General features: G+C 48.8%; 1 protein-coding gene across 5 annotated transcripts in view; it reads right to left on the reverse strand.

Annotated features, from left to right (window-relative positions):
- The window catches only part of CLEC16A (C-type lectin domain containing 16A), a 198912-nt gene that overhangs the window by 81467 nt on the left and 101551 nt on the right, over positions 1-15894 (reverse strand). The window lies entirely within an intron of this gene.

Genomic DNA, 15894 nt, shown 5'->3' on the forward strand with positions numbered 1-15894 from the left:
TGGATTATTCGGGTGGGCCCCATATCATCAGAAAGCGTCCTTAGAAATGGAGGCAGAGGTCAGAGTGACGTGATGAGAATGGTCCGATTATTTTGTTGGCTTTGAACATGCGTAGAGGGGGCCATGAGTCAAAGAATGCAGGTAGCCTCTAGAAGTTGGAAAAGACAAAAAGATGGATTCTTCCCTGGAGCTCCCAGGAAGGAAAGCAGGTCTGCTGACATCCTGATTTTAGCCCCTGGGGATCTATGTCAGACTTCTGACCTCTAGAACTGTAAGACAATAAATGTGTGCTGTTTTAAGTTATAAAGTTTGTAGAAATGTGTTACAGCAGCAATAGGAAACTTATACATCACCTGATGTTCTAGATGTAGGGTACTGACGAGGGTTGCCACACACTGCTTTTGGTCTTTGCTTAGGATACCTCTCTGCCTGGAACATTCTCACCCAGCTTCTCTGCCTGCTGAATGCCTACTCAAAGCAACACTCGGCTCAATAGCTGGGGCTCTCAGAAGTGATTCCTGTCCCTGTTTACCCACACCCCCAGCAGAAGCCCAGCTCCTCTCTGTTCTCCCCACTGCATGCTGCAGGTTTCATAAAAGCACCGATATCTATCTGCTGATGTCACTCCTACAAGGACACCAGCAGCTGCCTGAAAGGAGGGCTGTGTCTTAGTATTCTTTGCATTTCTAGTACCCAGTAGAGTGCCCACCACTCAATAAATGATGGATGGATGGTTGGCGAGGTTAGTAGTAGGCAAGTGAGTGGATGAGCAGTCCTAGCCGAGGGTTAGATGTCCACGTTCTGATGTTTCAACCTTGTGTTTGTGTCCTGGCTCCCCCACGGCCTGGCAGAACGTGACTGTAGGCTTCTCTGTGCTTTGGCTTCCTTGTCCTTAAAATGGGGATGATAACAGGACTACCTGTCCAGGGTGTGAGAGTTAAATGAGTCAAACCTCGTGAAATGCTTACAGCAGGGCCTGGCCTGAGGAAATGGACCAACAGAGGGTAGCTATTATCATTACTGTGTGGTCCAGCAGAAGACACCAGAACAGGAAGGGAGTCAACTGAAGCCTGGGACCCAGAGAGGCCTGAGGGAGTGGCAACAAGGTGCTTCAGTCCGCTTAGAACTTCCACTAGACCCTGCCTGGGACTCACGTTTCCACCACCAGCTTCCTCTATGAGACTTGGGTACTGGGAACCAGGGCTCATAGGAGTGGAGGCAACAGAGGGAAGGGAGCCCAGCATGGAACAAAGAAAGCTGTAGATCTTTGTCAATTCTGCTTTTCTGGAGAATGCAACCCATCACTGGGAGAGAGGTGAGTTTTATGAGCAACCAGTTAAAGGGTAAAAGGTTAACTGGAGTCATTTAAATCACATGCATATTTCCTGGCTTTGCACAGCTCTGGAAAACCCCAACTGCATTTAGACAAATGCAAAGCGTATCATAAAACTTGGAGGCCTGGGTCTGGCTAATGAAAACAGTGACTGCGAAAGACAATCAGGACGAGGCAAGGTGAAGGCCAGGGAGCTGCACGGGCTTTTCTGCACGAGGATTTGGCAGGGGGAGGAAAGGTCTAGCTCACCTTGGGCCTGGTATAAAAAAATGGTGGCCCCAAGCAGACCAAGGAAGGAAGGGAAGATGGGATGAGAACTTTTAGCTCTTAATTATAAGCAAATGACTTCAAAAAGTTGGGAGACCAGGGAAGGCGGGCTGGTCCCAACTGACTTCTAAGCCTCCAGGTCGGCTGTCTGCTTGGAGGCATTTTGATGACTCTGCTGGACACAGAGCAGGTCGTTTCCAGGATGGGCACCAGTTCAGGAGAACCGGAGAGCCAGGGAAGAAGGGCTGGGCTTTCAGTGCTGCAGAGATTTAGGGCTCGGCAAGGGGTGTTCTCGCCCAGCCTGTGTCGGACACGCAGGCAAAGCACAGCTCAGGCTCAGTGCTGCCTGAGCTCATGTATAGTGGGCGCGGAGGGTCCGAGAGGCCAGCCCCTCACCTGAGCCCTTCCTCTCTCCAACAAGGTGCCCCTGGGCTTGAGAGGAAATGTGATCGGTCTCTAACCAAGGCAGAGGCACACCACCTGCACCATTAACTTACACAAACTCAACGGCACAGGTTGAAGGGAGGGGAGAGAGACGTTGCAGCTTCAGGACTAGAGGCTACTCTGGCTGCCGCCCCACTCACAGGCATGGGCCCTGAGTGGGCCTGCGGGGCAGATGGGGCTTGGCCTCTCCTGCCTCTTCCCTGTGCACCCCTCCCAGTGCCCAGCGGGTTCTCCCAGATGAAGACACTGCTCTCAGACAACCGGCCAAACTCCTCTTCCTCTGCTGCTAAGGGAAAGGGACTGTTTCAGCCCTGCAGCGAAGACCAGCAGTGTCAGACTCATTGGGAGATGTCACTCTCTTACATGTCACCTTCCCAAGGGGTTTGTAGGGGTGACTTGGGCAGCACAGGGTTTCCACGGAGCAGATTTCAGAACCGAGATAGAGACATGACAGCCGCATTAGGCCACTAAAGCATAATCTGGTTGATTAGGACGTGGGCAAGGGGAGCTCGGAGAGGCAACTGGAATTCATGGAGAGCAGCAAAGTAGGGATTGTTAAGTTCCAGAACATTCTTCACTCTGTCCAACCTAGTGGTTCTCAACAGTGGCTGCACAATGGAATCCTCTAGGGAGCATTTAAAAATAAGAGATGCCAGGGCCCACACCCAGAACAAGTAGACCAGAATCTTCTGGAGTTGGTGCTGCACAGGGATAGTTTTCGAAGCTCTTAAAGGGATTTTAACTGGGGTGTAAGATCTCCACTGTCACCTTCTTCTGACACAGACAGCCCTGGGCTAGAAACTGCCGGCTTTCCCACAAACCACTTATGGCCACAGCCCTGGCCTGTGGAGTCATGGGCAAGGTAGACACCCTGAGAACAGTTCCTCTGATGTGCAGCCACATGCAAGGGCAGCATGGCAAACCAATTTTCACTTCTATTTTCAGGCAGGTCAAAGTAACATGACAATTTAAGCTTTTATATGTTCCAAGATCCATAGTCTGTACATTTCTTAAAAGCTTAGCAAACAACAGTTGACATTCATTTGAAAAATTAGTCCAGACCACCGACTGCACCATGCATCACACTGCTTAAGGAAGTCCATAAGTCTTAATGTCCTGATATTCTTAAAGCAGAGATTCAGTGGTCATTCCATGTTAGTCCAGATGCTTCCTAGGCCTTGACTTTGGCCCTTCTGTAGGACTAGGCGACAACGCTAATCTGAAAGGAACATGTCGGCTCCTAAGAGAGGGCAGGAGCAAGGTGCTGGTCCCTAACCCCATTCCTGTTCTTCCCGGGGGGAAGCTGGGGCAGGTGGTGCGTGAGGACTGGCCGAACGCAGAGTGAACTCAGCAGGACAGGTGCTGGGGACGGTGGCGCCCGTGTCCCAGGCTGCTCCTGCTCCTGTAAATGTCGCGCTGTCTGCTGCTGTTTCAGCCTCCCCAGAGATTTGTTTTGGGTGTTCTGTGGTTGAGCAGGTATCAGGGCCAAAAGCCAATCCTCTCCTTCAGAGGCCAGAGTAGTTCTGTGTGGTCCCTGGTGGCTGTGTGGGGTGGTGGAGGTGGGCGTGTGGTGGGCGGGGAGACCAGCAGCTTCTGCAAGGAGCCCTGTGTAGGCAGAGCCCCAGACAGCCCCACCGAGTGGGCTGATATGAGGGATGTCTTGAAACTCAACGTTAACCCTGAACCCTGCTCCCCCCACGAATTCCTGTTTCCTGTGGCAGCTCACTGTTGTCCGCCCTACCCCCTGCCACCGCCCCATGTCAGCAGCACCAAGAGGCAGAGCTGGGGCTGGGGAGCCCCCCGGAAACCATGAATCTCCCACGTTCCTATGACTGGAGCGGCACAGAAGGGAGAGGTGCAGGAGGAGGGCGGGGTGCTCAGACAGGCCCTGTGGGTCCCAGTTAGGACTCTGGGGCTGACCCTGAGGTGGGAAGTCAGGGTCTCTAGAGGCTTCTGAGGGCCACTTTAAAGGGATGCCACAGGATGTTGGTGGAAAGGAAACTGGCATCCTGGTCAGAGAGTGCTTTCCAGAGCCTGGACCAGGGTGGAGGTGCTGAAGGCGGGGAGTAGGGGCCAGATTCTGGGCCCATCTAATGTCTGAACTGGCAGTATTTGCAGAGAGCTTGGTGGTTACAGGGATGAAAGAGAGAAGATAGGAGCCTCAGAGCCTCTGGCCTGAAGACGACAAGACGGAGTTTCCGTTTATTATCTGGGGAAGACTGTCAGGTTTGAGGTGCTTCTTTGTTGGCCTCTGCTGGCTGGGTCCTATAAGGTCATGCCTGACACTGAGCTCAGCTTGGCAGGCAGTGTCTCTCCCTCCCAACAGCCCCAGGGGGAACAGAGAGATCCACACTTAGGGGACACCCCAAGGTCACAGAGCCTTAGACTGCCAGGGTGGGGAACCCACTTCCAGCAGGAGCGTCGCTGGCTCTCCTGGCTGCCCTGAGCTGCAGCCTATCCAAAATCCATCCATTTCTCAAGGGCTATGACGTGTCTCAGAAGACGTTGCTCCTTGAGCAAACATAAGCCACCAGGTCCCCTCTGATTAGAGAAATCAAAACTGTGGCCCCATTTTCAAACACATGGGAAGGACCAGGATTTGGAAAAAATACTTAAACTGTAGAGTGCCTTCAGTAGAAATGCTCATTTTAACAGGCAAAGAAGGAAAAGCTCAAAAACCAGTCTCTACTACTCAAATGCCTCATTTCCTCAATGCATAGAATGGAATCTAGAAGGTTTTTGTGGAGGAAAAAAATAACGATTTTTGTTTTTTTCTGAAGAATTGTCCTAGGACTACTTCACGACGTAACCAACAACAGGGGGCACAGCCATTAGGTGACCTTGTGATTTCAGCAGAGCATGTCTGTCTAATGTAGCTCAATTATGATTGTGAGTTTATAAAACAGGGAAAGATTACAGGAATATACATTAAACCACATCAATGAGAGCTACTGAGGGAAAAAATGGGTCCAGCAGACAGGTACCAATCCAATAATCAATATGCAGGAAACAGCTACATCACCCTGCTTTGAAAGAACCAAACAATGCTGTAATTGGATTTACTTAAAAATTTTCCACTTGAGCAAAACTGACAGCTGTATTATAATCACATTTCCAGTCACTTTATAAGATACAAATTTCATTTCTCCATATTTCTACTTCATTTCTGAAAAGGGGCCAGAAACATTATTCATCAAGCACACAGAGAAGCGACCTTGTTCACGGAGGGGGGAATGCTGTTAATTCCATCTTTTCCATTCCCTTAGAGGTGGTTTAATTCAAACATGACTTTTTCTCATCAGTCTTGAGGGGGCCTGGTTTCAAAGAGGAGCAAGAGGAGAGAAGCAGAAAAGCTAAACTCATTTAGCCCTTAGGTGAAATGATTTGGGGCAGCTCAACTGTTTAAACTAAGGCAGTTCACATTTTCAGAAAACACCAAGGTGGGTCTAAGATTCTTGGTGTATTTCATTAAGGGGTGGGGTCTGCACTGGAACTCTGGCTATTCAAATGTATGGTATGATGAACAGACGTTATTTTTTTAACTCACAGTCCAACTGCCTCAAATTACTCAAGACAACCTTTAGAAATACCACTTTCATGTTAATGTTCTGTGTTTCATGTTAGTGAAAGTGCCTTAGGTGTTTACGAATAATTAAAGCAACTGCTAAAGCTCTAATCAGTTCAGCCAACAAGCCTTCTTCGAGTGCCTACCACGCGCCAGGCCCTGTGCAGGCACTGGAGAGAGAAAAACCAGTGTCAGCGCGTGTTTGAGGTGTGCTTGGGGGCGTGGGGAGGAGGGCTGCCTACTTAGGCAGTGAGGAGGAAGGAGGTTGGGGGTGGAGCCTGGGAGGGCAATGCAGGCAGAGGGGAGAGCCGGGCAAAGGCCAAGAGGTGGGAGACAGCAGGCAGGCCATGTCCAGGAGCCTGCAGGCAGCACCACAGCCAGGAGGACTCAGAGCAGCAAGACCAAATGCAGGAAAGAAGGGCCAGCAGCCGCTCAGGTGGCTGTGCCCAGGAGCTCTGAAAGTTTACAGGCAGACAGTAATAGTGGGTGGGCTACGTGTGCCTTTTAGCCACAACAGCAGTGTAGTGCAGGGCTGTGGGCTGGGATCCCACACAGGAGACCCTGGGCAGGGGAGGGTGCAGAGCTACACAGGTGGGATGGCCAGTGACTCCCTGACTGGAGTTGGCAGGTTGGTGCCGGGCAGGTGGGATGCCCATTAGGGTGCTTCACCAACGCATCTACCTGTTGGTGGACACCCTTTAGGGACTGGACTTTTTTTAACAACAAAAGTTTGTGTGGAAGTGCAGGCTAAAGAGCCATGAAACCACACTTGCCACCAGATTGGACTTCCAATGCCATGTCTGGACTTGCCGCTCAGGTTTCACATTAACAGCATGAGTCCACTTTGGCCTCTGCCCTAAACAAACCAGTTCTCTGGGACTCTGACCTGAACACTTGACTTAAAGTGCCCCCGAAGAGCCATCTATGTCTGAATCAAGCCTCCCCTGCAGGTTTCAGTTCTTCTGCAATCAGCTGGTACCCATTTTCCTGAAAGTCATCTTTCCAAAAATTTTATCCATCTAAATAACAAGTCTGTGTGGACTCCTCCACTTTTCAGTGTGACCAATGGGCAAAAACAGTCACGAGGCTTTGGTTTGTCAGAACTCCCACAGAGAACCTTCTGGGGAGGAAAATCCTCCAGTGCCCAAAGGTGGTCCAGAGATGACTGCTAACGACTGTGTTTCTGAGAGAAGCCTCTGCATATTGATGCTGCTCAGCATTTTTGATGAATTCTCTCTTTTAATCTACAGAACAGTCTTAGAGCAGGCACTTATCGTTTCCACTCTACAGATGATGAAGAAAGGCTCAGAGAGGTTAACTTTTTCTGATCAGTCTAGTTAACTTTCTTACTTTGCCCAGAATCACACAGCTGGGATTTAAACCTAGGTTTTTTGTGAATCCAGGGCCCTGTCCCTAACCATTACACTCCTCATTCATTAAATATTGGATTTTCAAGGACTCGACCTCTCTCTTGCCACTTTCTTAAGCTTCTGCGAAAAACGCCAAACTTCCATACAGGTTTAAAGAATAGTACAATAAACACACATATCCCCTTTACCCGGCTTTATCAGTTGTTAATATTTAGCTGCATTTGCTTCCTGTCTCCCTATACCCCACACTCAGGCCATTTTTATTTTGTGATTCATTCCAAACTTGCAGACAGCATGACACTTTACCCCTAAGCATGTCAGCCCGTGCTTTCTAAGAACAAGGACATTACCCCACAGAATCACAATGCCATTGTCATACTCCAGAAGTGTAATAGTGACCTCAATTATATTATCCACTGCAATCTAGATGCAAACGTTCTCAATTAAAATTAAAAAGTTCTTTAAAGCTCCTTTCCCCACTCAATCCATGATCCAATCCATGTTGACAGCTGTCATGCCTCCTTCACGTCAATCATCTAGAACAGTACTTCCGGCACCGCCCACCCTCCCACCCCCAATCTCTGTCTTCTAGGACATTCACATTTTTGAAAAGCTCAAGAGTGTTGTCTTCTAGAATGTCCCACCTTCTGGATTTGTCTTTCAGAGGCTTTATTATTTGTGCTATTTTCTCCCTTTCACCAGGATGAGGCACATGACAATGACTGGGCCAAAAGCAAATTAAGGCAACATACAGCTTTTTCCAGAATTGATGGATAGGAACACAAAACTCTCACTGGCCTTGCAAGAGAAACAAATCGATTCACTCACATTTTCATGGGCTTACAATCAAACCATACAACTTGCTTGAGGAGCTTCATAACACTCTGGCTGGAAACAAATCTCTAGGCAATCGGATGAATGCAGCCAGGGACTCCCACTTTGCCTCAAAGCTCTCCCCTCCACGAGCACTGGGACGAAGCCCACGGAGTGCTAGGAACTGGGGAAAGGAGGGGATACAGCAGGGTCGTTCAGGACATTCACGTCCATATGCTTCAACAAAGAAAAGGACAATAAAGATGGGGGACTTGGTCCTGAATTAGAATACAGACGGAGAATTGGAAGTATGCCTGCCACACACGGGTTTCTGTGAGTCTTATAAGTGCCCACAGCTGCACTTTTCTGGGGAGAGAGTGGCTTGCGGGCGGGGACACAGTCAGAGCAAAGGCCCTGAGGTGGGAACATGCTTGGTGCGTCTGAAGAACAGAAAGGAATCACAGGGAGTTACAAGGTGCCTGCTGACTCAGCCTCGTGGGTGGTTGTAAAGGTCTCTGCTATTCGTCAGAGCGGGAGGGAGGCCACTTTGAGCAATGACAGGACATATTTGGAGAGGATGACACCAGATGCTTGGTCAAAAATAAACTGTAGGGGACAAGGCAGAAGGAAGTGGCTGGTTAAGAGGCTATTGTGCCACCAGGCTGAAAGCTGACGGCTGGGCAAATCAAGTGCTAGGCCGGGGCAGGGACACAAGGCAGATCCTGCATGTGTTTGAACAGAAGAGATGAAAAGGGATGCTGACCAACTGGGAGTCTAATTTGAGAGAAAGAGGGGAGTCAAGGATGAGCCCAAGATTCCTGCCACCAACACCGAACTGCCACCACCTAGGACACAGGAAGGCTGTGGGGAGGCGGGTTTGTGGGGAATCGAGTTCCACTAACTGCATTCACGGTGAGCGCAAGATGCTAAGCAGGCAGCTGGGTACTCAGGTCTAGAATTAAGTGGAGGCTCATGGCTGGAGATGGACAACTGGTGGGAAGGGCGCATGTCCATGAAAAGAGGCAGCCCTGTGGGACCAGACGGTCCCATATTCAAAGTGACAGATATCTGGGTTTGTACAATAAAATGTCCTCATTTTAAAAAGTTGGCAACTAACATAAAATTCGCTTGCGAACCTGTCAGCCACCAAACTGTATCTGTGGGCCTGTGTGTTTGCAGGCCAGCAGTCTGCAACCTCTACACGCACCTGCCTCACAATAATCCTGCTTAAGTGGGCTTGCTGCTCTTTTATCAGTGAGGGAACTGAGGCTCAGGGAGGCCAATCGATTTGTCCAAGGTCACAAAACCAGGCAGAGACAGAGCTGGGGTCCAGATGCCACATCCGTCCTCTCCTAAGGCTGTATTTTTCTAGGACCCAAGGCCTCCTCCACACCCTCAGATGCCTTCTTAAACAGGCAGGTGTTGGGCTAGAAACAGCCAGGAGCACGGAGGGAAGGGCCACAGCAGCCTGCCTCGCCAGGAGACAAGCACAACTGAAACAGTATTACTGTTAATAGTTAGCTTCAAAGGCAGGATGGCCTGGATTCCAGAGAACAAGGTGGATGAAAGAGCATGGGCCTCCACGCACAGAGTCCCTCTACTCAGGCCACAGAGTAGAACGCAGCAGCGCTCAACAACTGGTGGGAAGGGCGCAAGCCATCAAAACAATTGTTCCCTCAAGAACAATCTGCTGGAGCAAACCATACTGTGCGGGAACTGCGTGGGCACCCCCTTTGTGACAACGTTTCTGCAGCACGGCTCTCACAGGCTGGGCCTCCCCTTGGGGCTCTCGGCTGCAACGCCGCCCCCTGACTCCATCATCTACTCTCTGCACTGGGACCAGACAGGGCTTCTGAGATACAGATCTGCTCCTATCACCCACTTGAAAACACACCTCCCTGTTCTTAGGATAAAACCTCCAATCCCTGATACGCCTGTAAGGCCTGCACACTAGGCCCGAGGTAATTCCTCCACCTCTCCTCACCACCGCCTGACCTCTTTCCTGCCCTGTCCTCCGGCCACAGTGCCATTTTTCATCTTCTTGACTCCCCATCAGCCCCACGACCTTTGCTTCTGCCAGGCCCCTTCCTGGCACCCATGCCCACGGCCAGCCCTCACATGGTCCTGCCTCCCTCAGAAGCTCCCTGACCTCCGGAAAGGTCCACCCTGCTACCTGCTCTCCCGCAGTTGGCACGGTGGCCTTCTGACTTTGATCCGTGTGCTGCTGTGATCAGTGTTCACCTCCCCGGTAACACTAATCTTTAAAAGACAGAGACACTGGCTTTTGTTCCTGTGACTGGTCTGCACGTGAATTTCTTTTAAACAAATCCCATTAAAGCACAGAATGTGGGTCTACAAATGCCACTGCTGTTCCTTGGAAAGTCTGTCCCTCATTCTGAAACGATGCCCTTCCTGCTTATCTGCTATTCACTGTGTCCTTTCTTTGATGAAATGATAGTTCATAAATGCTTGAAAAAAAAAAAAAAAGACTACTTGGTAAAATAAAAAGTTGGCAATCCTACCCGCAAAGGCTTTGTTGGGTTTTATTTGTGTTTTGGCATTTTACTGGGCTGTGAAGTCCCACAGACTGGGGACCATGTGGAACCCTGGGCTGTTTCTAGCCCAAGTGTGTCCAAGCCTAGGCGAGGAATCAGACCCCAATGTACACAGACCTGCTCATCTGCGGACATTTCTTTGGGGGTTTTGGGCCTCTCTCACAGACCGTCTACTCTAGGCTGCTAACAGATTGCTTCAGGGCCCTTCTGAGGAATGGCCATCTTGGTTATAATGGAGCAAAAGTGGAAATGCCAGTAACTGCGGATGGTTACATGAGACATCTCAGCCAATGGAATATTATGCAAGCTAATAAAATAATTCTGAAATTTATGAAATAAGGAAAACTGCTTCTGAGGCGGATGTGAAGAGGTTTCTGACCCACCCGTTCCCTGGACATCTCAGCTGAGCTTTCCAGCACCTCTCACCTGACCACACAGCTGACTCATCATCTTCGGTTTGGAACCAGCTCCTTCTCCAGGCCTCCGGATCACACGATCACCGTCCCCTCACCCCTTGCTGCCTGGATGGTCCCCAAACTCAGAACCCAGAGTGTAGCTGGATCTCCAGCATCGCCACGGCAAGTCAGTCACAAAATGGTATCCCCAGATGATGTGCCATTCCCCTCTCCCTACTGACTCTGGCTCCTAGGGCCCTGCCACAACCTCCTAAATGGCCAACCTGCAACTGTGCCAGGCATTGTTCTAGGCACTTCACATATATTAACACATTTATTTCTCCTAACAAATCTTATCTTACAGATGAGGAAACTGAAGTACTAACAGGTTAAGTTACTTGCTGCAGGCCCTATACACTGGCAAGGGGCAAAGAGCAAGGGGCAGAGCTGGCATTGCCCTCTGGGCATGGTCTGGCTCCCAAGCCCATGCTCATAACCACTGACCCACGTTGCCTGTCCAGATCTTTGATATGGCTCACAGGCCTCTGCTGGACTGACCGGCCTGGCGGTTCAAGTTCTGGAAGTGTGCTCGCAGGACAGAGGTCCTTGCGGAATCCAGCTGACAGCCTCTCACGGCACTGGAATTGAGATCTGGTTCATGTCAGTCCCTCTCCCCACTGCTCCTTACCTGCTGGCCACACTGGCCTTCTTCAGGATCGTGGGACATGCCAAGCTCTCTCCCACCTTGTGGCCTCACCTCTGCCGCTCTCTCTGGCTGGTGGGCCTCATTTTTGGATCTTCTCATCGAATCTTCTGGCCCCTCTTGCCTGGCACCTCTCTGGAGAGGCCTTCCCCGGCCTGCCTCTAAGGTCTTTTCTGCCAGTTATTCTCTTGCACAGGAGCCTGTTTATCACCTCCATGGAGCCACCTTGACCAACCAGGGACCTGCATTTATCAGTGTGTGGTCCTCCTCTGGTCCCCCTGCCCATCTGGGGGCGTCACAGGAGCAGAGACTAAGTTTGGCTTTGGCTCACTATCACACCCCAGCTCCCAGCGCTGTGCCTGGCATACAGCAGGTGCTCAATAAATAGTTGAATGAATAGATGGATTTCACTGAATGGTTCCATGAACGGTTTTAAAAATCAGAACACAAGATGAGGGGCAGGTAGCACAAGGTAAGACTCAACTATGTAATGCCAAGTGCCCAAGTGGATAAGACTAGGAAGGAAACCAGGAGTTTCCTGAGGGTATCCGGTTGCCTGTGTCTCCTTTGGGTATCTGGATAGTAGGGGAATTTCCCCCTCCCATGACTGTCCGTGTTATCTAGAAACAGGCAAGACTACTTTCAGAAGGCCTAATGCCAATCCAGGCAGGAACCTGGCCTCTCCTCAGAGCACATATGGGGACTGTCAGCTGGCAGGCCCCTTGGGGAATGTGCAGGGGTGCCCCACCTGGACGGGAGTGCCCTTCATCTGTGCCCAAGCAGCCACAGTTGTCTTTCTTATTCCTCAAAACAGTGTGGTCATATAAGTGATGAATTGGTTTAAGTATTTTAGGATATGTTCCTCAAAATGTTATCAAAGCAGAAGATGCCAACCCTAGGAGCCCCACAGTATGAGTTCTGTCTTGCTCATTCAGAGGCCGCAACAGGGACAGCCAGCTCTCATCCACTGAGCACCTACTATGTACTAAGCATGATGCTGTGTGCTTTATGAACATGATCTCATTTGATTTTCAACAGCCCTCCTGGCAAAGTCTCAGAACCATTTCATAATCACATCCACTGAGCCTCACAGGCATTAACACCCTGAGCAAGGTCACAAAGCTGACTATTTCAACTACACTAAGGGCTACAAAATCAAAGGCCAGGTTGGCAGTAGACACAAGAGCACAGGCCCCATCCCTGGGGGCTGCCCTCTGCCTTTCCTTCCCTCAGCCCCACCCAGGGCAGCACGTCGGGGAGGGGAGTGCTGAGGAAGCTCACAGTTTGTGATGGTGGCAACCAGTAAAACTAAGACCCAAAGTCCTTATCTGTGAGAGAGATGTATTTATAGATGCAATAATATGATGTCTTCCATGCGCCTTCACACACAGGCATGGGGGCATGTTTTAGAAAGAGGAATGGTGTGGCAGATGAAATGAGATCACAAGGGTCATTAAGCATTGAAGCTGAAGGCCAGATACGTGGAGATTCAAGGTGCTATTCTCTCTAAAAACCCAACCTATTTTATCTAGCCTAGTCTCCCCCCACAACCCCCTCCTTCCTACCTTCATAGCTGCCAGTTCATGACCTCTGCCCCATACCAACCTCCTCTCCATAGAAAACAAAACAGGTTTTAAGCACAGACAGTTCACTTCGTCCATGAGGAGTGAGGGCATCTCTGACGTTCTTTGTCAGAAGCCACCCTGCCGCAGCTCACGTGCTACACCTGGCCCAGAGGCCTGCTGCTGGTCAATGGACAAGCGAGAAGGCTTCTAAGTACTCTTATGTTGTGGTTTCTTACCAAAGTGTGACAAGTTTAGCAAATACACTTTGTCACCTCTTCCTGCTGTGCGGGAGCTGGCATTCCTTTATGCTGTCAGACCATATGACCTTAGATAAAAGTTGACCAACCCAAACATTTCTCCCTGAGTCAGTGTCCTCCAGCTCATTAGGGAGACAGAGCACTGTGCTCCTAAGAAGCCTCGCTTTCAATCGTTCAGCAAATATGGATGCCTTCACTTATACTATGAGGCTTCCTACGTGTTGTATATAAGGAATGCATTTTGTTAATTTTTCCCCACTGGAAAGTGAGAAGCTCTAGCATTTAAGAAAAAAAAATCAATCAACAACACATATATATCTTATTCTAGTACCATGTGCTCATAAGACTCATAATTCCCAGTATTTTCTGGATGGTGCACTCTGTAGCACAAGACATACTTTGCAATCAGGCTGGATAAAAACAGCCAGCCATTACTTTCTTAATGGCCAACTACCCAAAAGGCTCATTTAAGTGATCTCAACTAGCAATCTAATCAATTAAAATTGATAAGTGAAGTACTTCTAACCTTTATTTCAGCAGGCCATTCCTAGAGGGAAGAGGGAAAGGATGTGAATTCCCATCATAAAATTTAATTCCATTTCACGGATGCAAACATTCTTGCTGCCCTGATGGAGTGGACCCCTTTAAAGCAAGCTGTTTCCCTCTCTTTCCCTGAATCAAATCATAGAAAGACTGGTTTGTGGTCTTCTCCAGCCAACTCAATCAATTTAAACCCTTACAGAAATCCCTGTGGCCGTTTCTCAAGGGGAAAAGTGTCGAAGGACATGGTCACAGAACATAGAGGGAACATAGCTTCCTTGTTCTTCCAAAAGAGAAGGAAAAAGGAGCATAAACTAGAATAAGGCAAGAAAAAGAAGTGGGGCAAACAAGTAAAACCCACAGTAACCATTTACAGGCATACTTTGGAGATACTGTGGTCCTGCTGCAGATACTGCAATAAGGCAGCTATTGCAATAGAGCGAGTCAAATGGGTGCTTTGGTCTCCCAGTGCCTCTAAAAGTTACATTTACACTATACTGTAGTCTGTTAAATAGGCAGTAGAATTATGTCTAAAAAAAATGTACATACCAGTATTTTATTGCTAAAAAATACTAACCATATCCGAGCTTTCAACGAATCGTAATCACTGATCACAGGTCACCATAACAAATGTAATAATGAAAAAGTTTGAAATATCAAAAGAATTACCAAAATGTGACACAGAGACACAAAGTGAGCAAATGCTGTTGGAAAAATGGCACCTACAGACTTGCTCGATGCAGGGTTGGTACAAACCTTCTATTTGTAAAAAAAATGCAAGGCCTGTGAAGTGCGATGAAGTGAAGCACAATCAAACAAGGTATGCCCGTACTGAGAACCTGTGGGGCAGGCAGCAGGCTCTGCTCTTCATATGCATCAACTCATTTAATTACGGTGACAGTTTCCTGAGCCCACAGTTTCCTGAGCACAGGTGTATCCTAGGAACCACACTTGGTCACATTGTATTTCAGACTGTATTTCACTCATGTCCTCAAAACAACCCCATAACATAGCAAAGATCATCCCTATTGCACAAGTGAGGAAACAGAACCTGTGAGTTTTAATCATTTGCTCAAGGAATACAGAGCAGGGCAGGGTACGTCTGGCTCAAAAGCCAGATGGTCTATATCACAATCGTCAGTCACATGACTGAATGGCTTTGTCAAAACTCATGATTGTACAGTAAAGCTTGATGAATTTTATTGGATGTAGACTATATTTCAATAAAGCTAATTTAAAACAAGGACCCCCTCCCCACCATACAGAGTGGCTGTCTGCTGTTCCTGCCTGCCCAGCTTCCAGCTCATCTTTGTAAGTTTCCTTTGAAAGCTTCTCCTTTCCTGCCTCTCAGGTGATGGGGTTCAACAGGAATGGGACCCATTTCCCAGCTCCAGATTGAGCATGTGACTTCAGCCTAGCCAATCAGTGAAAAACATTCCTCTGACCACTGACTGGTTCAAGGATGGTCATATGACCCACATCAGGCCAATGACAGCCCTGCTTTGGACTTCTCTAAAAATTTATAGAGGAAGAGAAGCTCTGTTTCTATTTGGGCTGCTTGGCTGGTTCAGCAGATCTTAGAGTTGCTGATGGCTGCCTTGTCACTGGTTGGTAAGAGCCCTTTTGAGGATGAAGCCAGAACAGAGGAAAGCAAAGCTGAGAGATGGAGGGTGGCAGCTTACTGATGACACTGACTGAGTACCTAGATCTAGCCATGCCTGAAGGCAGAACTATTCCTGTACTTCCCAGTTATATCAGCCAATTCCCCTTTCTTTTTTCTTACGCCAGCCTAAGTTGGGTTTTCCTCTCTTATAACCAAAGAGTCCTAATACATCACAATGCCTGTAGGAAACAGAAAACCATCTCGTCCATCAGTGTGCACTTGCTCCATAGCAAATGGAGGAGAGAGACAGCAATGCAGATATGAAAAGGGTTACAAGAACGTGACCAGGCTTTATATCTTTTGAATCCTTTAAATCTCAGCTTTGTACTGCAGAGAAGAACACTGAAGTACTTCATGGTTAAATAAGTAGCCAGAACTGCAGCCTGAGCACATGGTTCTCCAGCCTCCAAAACTTCATCTTTAC

The sequence above is a fragment of the Manis pentadactyla genome, chromosome 10 (genome assembly GCF_030020395.1).
Source record: "Manis pentadactyla isolate mManPen7 chromosome 10, mManPen7.hap1, whole genome shotgun sequence".
Taxonomy (NCBI): Eukaryota; Metazoa; Chordata; class Mammalia; order Pholidota; family Manidae; genus Manis; species Manis pentadactyla.